This window comes from Sturnira hondurensis, unplaced genomic scaffold, assembly GCF_014824575.4.
Source record: "Sturnira hondurensis isolate 20B ecotype Veracruz unplaced genomic scaffold, ASM1482457v3 Scaffold0011299, whole genome shotgun sequence".
In the NCBI taxonomy this organism is placed as follows: Eukaryota; Metazoa; Chordata; class Mammalia; order Chiroptera; family Phyllostomidae; genus Sturnira; species Sturnira hondurensis.
The window spans coordinates 1,143,544-1,149,998 of NW_028083930.1; the positions used below are offsets into that span (position 1 = coordinate 1,143,544).

The window sequence follows — 6,455 nt, forward strand, 5'->3', positions numbered from 1 at the left end:
GGTGAATAGAGAAGGTAAGGCACAAGGGTCTTGCTGGTTTTGGTCAAAAATTGCTGAACACTCAGTGCAGTGTGGGCAGGTGTGCTCATAAATCACCCATTATGAAATGGGGAAATAACTTGAGCCTTCAAAAATATTCACCAAAGACAAAAACAGCCTCTCTCACAACAATGCCAGCTGGTACACTGATACAGATGGATTTCTAGAATACCCACAGAGGGGAAATCCTGTGGTACATGGGTCCCTTCTTATATTTCAATTTCTCTTAATATCACCTCTTTCTCAAAGCTATATTTGAAGACTTCATCTCAAATTGAGCTCTTTATCTGAGTCTAAATTTCTTTTTTCTTTTAATTTGCACTTAATTGACTACACTTAATATTTGAGTTTGTATGAGTAAAATTCCTCTTCAACTATAAGCTTTCATAGGAAGGACAATCTTTTATACAATCATTATACTGCTAGATATGCTGTCATTAATATATATTAGGCATATAGCAAATATTGAATTAAAGTTTAGGGTAGTCCAGGGGTTGAATTACTTTTCTTTGGTTTTATTGTTAATAAGGCTATCTCAGATTTTCAGAACAGAATATGCTCAGGTCATCACAGCTAATAGACGCTTATTGTAACAATAAATATAAAGGGAAGAAGAAGAAGAAAAAGTAGCCAAAGAGCCAGAACCCACAAGCACATTATTTTCTACTAGTGAGCATGTGTTCTGTGTGGCTGTGGCATTGAAAATGACTGAGCAAGTAGAGCAGCAAATCAACATCAAATTTTTTATTAAGCTTGAACATTCCTCCAAGTAAATTATTCAGATGATTCAGAAGGCCACAGCTATGGGCAATTGGTGACTGGTAGCTTCATCATGACAACCTGTGCCCTTATGCATCATTTCTTATGCAGAGTTTTTTTGCAAAACATCAAATCACCCAGATGACTCAGCCCCACTACAGCCCAGATTTACTGCCCTTTAACTTCTGGCTTTTCCCAAAACTAAAATCACCTTTGATAAGAAAAAGATATCAGATCATCAATGATATTCAGGAAAATATGATGAGGCAACTGGTGGCAATTGGGACTACAGAATTGTGTGCAGTCCCAAGGTGCCTACTTTGAAGGCTACTGAGTCATCATTGTTCTATGTACAATGTTTCTTATATCTTCTTCAAGAAATGTCTCCATTTTTTCATATTTCACAGCTGGACACCTTCTGGACAGACCTCATATATATTTAAATACAATAAAAATTATCCCTGGCTGGTGTGGCTCAGTGATTGAATGCTGGCCTGCAAATCAAGGGGTCACTAGGTCAATTCCAGCCTAGCTCACATACCTGGGTTGTAGGGCAAGTCCGCACTGGGGGGCACATGAAAGGCAACAACACATTGCTGTTTCTGTTTCTTTCTCCTTTTCTTCTCCTCTCTTAAAAATAAACAAAACCGCCCTGGCTGGTGTAGCTCAGTGGATTGAGCGCCGGCCTATGAACCACACGATTGCGGTTCGATTCCCAGTTAGGGCACATGCCTGGGTTGCGGGCCAGTTCCCAGCAGGAGGCAACCATACATTGATGTTTCTCTCCTTCTCTCCTTCCTTTCCTCTCTAAGGATAAATAAATAAAATCTTAAAAAAAAATAAACAAAACCTTTAAAATAAATAAAAAATAAAATATGAATCAAACTAAATGTAGACTTTATAAATAAAATAAATTTTGCTTTCAAGAAAGTTATTTTTCTTCTAAAATATTTATATGCATTAAAATTAAAGGGCAAATATAAATTATAATACATAATATCAAAATTTTAATTTAAATATTTAAGCTGAATTTTTAAATTAATATTTGAAGTTATTTAAATCACATTGCATATCTTTATAAAAATAAAGATATTCCAATTCTAGAGTTCAACATTTGTTTACTTGCCAATGTAAAGAATCAATGCCATACTGCTTGAGTATTATGCATATTATGTTGGCTACATATATCTAAAATTAAGAATAATGTGTACTGTTTGACATAGCAAAACATTTCTCATCTGTCATGCGTAACCTGTACTAGTTGGTGAGTCTCTATGGAACTGCAAATTGAAATACAAAGAGAAGAAAGAAAATAGACAATTGGCACTACTATTGGCACTAATGTTAATCTTTTATACAAGAACTTTTTGCATTCATTTTATCAGAGCAGAAATTTGACAAGTTAATTAATTTTGTTTTTTTTCTCTCCTAAGAGGTCTGCCATTCAAACCTCTACTAATGCCATGCAATATCTGTTTCAAAGTGCCACAATCCACCAACTTAATGGTATTAAGACATAATTGCTTTTAATTTTGACAACAAAGGACAAAGGATGTGTAGAAGCATTTCTCTGGAGGGGTAAAAGTTATTAGTTATAAGAGCAAATATAGGGTTGTATGCCCTTAGGCCATCATTGGACCCTGGATCTCCAGAACAGAAGCACCACTGTGTTTTCAAATGAGTTCAGTTTTGCTGTGTTTATGATATGAGTTCCTGTAAAATGTGGAAGCTAGGGCAGGATCCCCATGCCAGAATCAAAGAGTGTTACTGAAACTAATGGTTGTCTTAAATATTTAGTTTCATTTTTTAGCATGGGTATTGGTGATAAATACCACACTCTATTTGCTTCATCTCAACTGCTCCTATAACATGAACAACCTTATTATGTATCTTGAATTTCAATCTCTTTTCCAGTTGTGCACATCAGTTTTTGTTCTGTTTATTTGTTTTCATACTTTTCTCCTCCTTGGAGAATGAAATTCTGCTTTTCTAGAAACTGTACCTTCTCAACTCTGAACTATACTCAGGGAGGTGAAATATCTATTGACCAACCTAAATTATCTGCCCAACACAGTCTTGAGAGAGATGGTATCCTACAACTATGCTGAGTATGTGATTCATGTTGGTCTGTCAGAGTTGTCTTCCCTTATGTAGATATGATGATTAGTTCAGAGGTGGGTACATGACTCCAGAAGATACAGGGGTTTTTTAGAGATCAGTACAATGTCTAAAATTTCTCTACTTCAAAACCGTAGGCAGTAAAGACCATGTATGCTTACAGATGTTGTGAACTATTTTTACTATATTAAACTGATAAGAACAGATACTGCACTTGATCTTAGCCAAAAGGCCGAGAAGCGATGAACTATTTTTACTATAAATGAGAGGATGACTAAGAAAAAATACAGAAGAATAGGAGCAAAAAGATTAAGAGAAATACCTGACAATGTGATTTGAGGCCCTGGACCCAAGCTCACCTACTACAGATTTTTAGTTATATAAACAGTTACACTCTTTTATTTATTTTTGTATCTAATTCAGGTTACATTTTTGTCATTTATAACCAAAGTGCTTCAAATAATACACAATCTTCTACTTGCTTGTTTCTGGTCTTGTTCTTTTATGTACTGAACTTTAGCATTTTCAACATGTCTTTCCCATACAAGTCTCTGTGGCATTAAATAAAAGAGTGAAACTAACAATTACTTATTGGTTTTATTCATATATAAAAGCATTTGTCACATCTTTTGTTGTTTAATTAATTTCTTTGAGATGTGAGTTATTTTCCTCATGGTTCTGAATGAGAAAATTTCTACTCACAAAGTTGAAGTGTCTTTCTCAAGATCATAAAGCTAGTAGGCAACTAAAGCAGGACTTGGAGCCTGGAAGGACTGAGTCCAAACCTAACTTTCAAAATCAAAACCCTCAAAACAACAAAAGCATAACAGCATTTGTTTGTTTCAGATGCCCTAGATCTGATTGCTTTTCTTTTCATGGTTCCATGATTATTTTTGTTCAACATATCCCCCTATTTACTTCTCTCAAAGAGATTATTGATCTTGCCCTAGTGTGTGAAAACCATTTATTTTAATAGTTAATAGTTTTCAGGTTTGCCTTTCATACTTCTTAGTACTTTTAGGATTCTTTTTAGTATCCTCAGAACCAAGCATAGTCCCTGGCACATGATAGGCACTCTAAGCTACAGACTGTCGACACATGTTTCGACAGTGTTTCTCTTTTCTTGTTTCTCTGTAAACTAGCTCCTTCAGCATGTAAAAATAACTACTGTGATCTTGAGTCTTCACTTTTCTAGAGTAAACTTTCTTAGTTTTTTTAGTTTTCATTGAAGTATGTTTTAGTTGAGGAAGGTTTAGGCTCTTATAGTCTTATAAGTATAAAGATCCAGTTTCTTGGGAAGATTAATTTAGTATTCATTTACATAATGTTTAAGAGGGGAATTAGGCAGAAAGAAAAAGATAAGTGATGTTCTCTCACAGTATCAAGTTCTGAGTGTATCATGGCCCTTATTATGATGTATGACATTAATTTATTTGACTATATACACAATTAGACTGTAAACTCCATGCAAGCAAAAATGCTGTCTTGTTAATTAATTTTTTTGAGTGTCCAGCACAAGGCATATGAACTTGGGCCTGGTAATAAGCACATACATAGATTCTAACATCAGACAACTGGGTTCAAATATTGGGACAAATATACACAGGCTCTACGACCTTGACAAGCCACCGGACTTCCATAGCTCTTGATTTTCTTACTTTCAAACAAAAGTAATAGTAATTACAATTTCATATAGTCATTGTAAAAATAAAATTATATAATCTAAACATAGAAAGTGTTTATCATAACGACTGACACAAATTAACCCTTCAGAAATGCTTATTGCTGTCGTTGGTGTTGTTAATAAGAGGTCTTCAATAAGTATTTTTATTTATTTTTTTTAAGATTTTTATTTATTTATTTATCTTTAGAGGGGAAGGAGAGAGGGAGAGAAACATCAATGTATGGTTGCATTTTGTGCATCCCCTGCTGGTAGTTAGCCTGCAAGGAACCGGCCTGGGAATTGAACCGCGATCATCTGGCCCATGCTCAATCCACTGAGCTATGCCAGCCAGGGCTTCAATAAGTATTTTTAAATGAACCAATTATATAACTCCAGACCCTCACTATTTCTGTCCCTAACCTCTTCATACATACCAGTTTCATAATGTCCCCCACATTAAACCGACATTTCAAATAAGATGCAACAAATAAAATATCATTAAGACTGGCTACCTTATTTTTGCATTGTTGTTTTTCTCATTTGTTCAGAAGTTGACTCATATTGTGTTTGCCAGATCCCTAAAGCTTTATGAAACACATTCCACTTATCAACTTTTCCTGGGAAATCTAGAGTAGAAAATCTAGATGGGCTTATTAGGTTAGAATCTAGCAGTTAAGGTGAAAGCTTTGTCTTGAAAATGAGGTGTGGACCTGAGGGCAAGATAAAAAGGACCTCTCCAAAAAAGCAAAGAAAATAACTCTGGAATTGGGGTTAGGTGGGGTTGGGGAAGGACGAGAGTTAAAATTAGTTAGCAAGTTCCCTGATTGGTAGCTCATTTAGTTAGAGCATCATCCTGATCTACGAAGGTTGCAGGTTCCATCTCTGGTCAGGGCACATACAAGAATCAACCAATGGCCCTGGCTGGTATAGCTCAGCGGATTGAGCATGGGCCTGTGAACCAGAGTATTGCGGTTGGATTCCCAGTCAGGGCATATGCCTGGGTTGCAAGCCAGTTCCCAGCAGGGGATGCATGAGAGGCAACCATACATTGATATTTCTCTCCTTCTCTCCTTCCCTTCCCCTCTGAAGATAAATGAATAAAATCTTAAAAAAAAAGAATCAACCAATGAATGCACAAATAAGTGGGACAACAAATTGATGTCTCTTCTTCCCCCTTCCCTTCTCTTCCCTTCCTTTCTCTCTCAAACCAATTTTTAAAAAAGCAAAATGAAGATGATGATAAAAATTTGTTTTATGTGTCAGCAAATACCAAGCTAAAGTAATAAAACTATACTTATAATTATTTACTCAGATATAGTTTATATCCTGAGAGCTTTGTATATTGCAATAAAATGTATGTACTTTGAAAACGCTGTTGGGGAAGAGTAGAGCAGCAGTGAGGAGGAAAGGATGTGGGTTCTGGGGTATGATCTCTGGAAGAACCACTCCTTCCTGCCTTTTCTTGTGACAGTGGAAATGTTCTTGACAGCAAGTGACCACAGAGCCTGCTGCTTGGGGGTTGTTCTGGGTGCATGCTTTATCACATGTTCACAGAAGATCATGTGCTTTCACCAGCCCAGATAGATATCATCTGTTTCTGTGCCAACATCCTGAACCTGTGGGCACTGAGCAGTCACCAAAGGATTATATTCTGACTAAATCATAGCTGTGGGTCTGAGACTTGCCATTGAACTAAAGCATTTTTAGGCCCTTGACTCTGCTCTTTCGGTATGGAGAGGAACCCACAGTTCAGGCACTCATGGGAAAAAATCAATACCTCCCTTTTTTGAGGTGTATCTGGGGCTGGGCCAGGATAGCATCCAGTGAAGTAAATGGGTTTGGTCTTTTTTTTGAACAAATTGTTCTCAGGGTCTGG

At 36.3% G+C, this 6,455-nt stretch overlaps 1 pseudogene; it reads right to left on the reverse strand.

Moving 5' to 3' along the window:
* Positions 1-2,997: 2,997 nt before the first annotated feature.
* On the reverse strand, positions 2,998-3,160 carry LOC118996434 (uncharacterized; annotated as a pseudogene).
* Between the last annotated feature and the right edge of the window lie 3,295 nt (positions 3,161-6,455).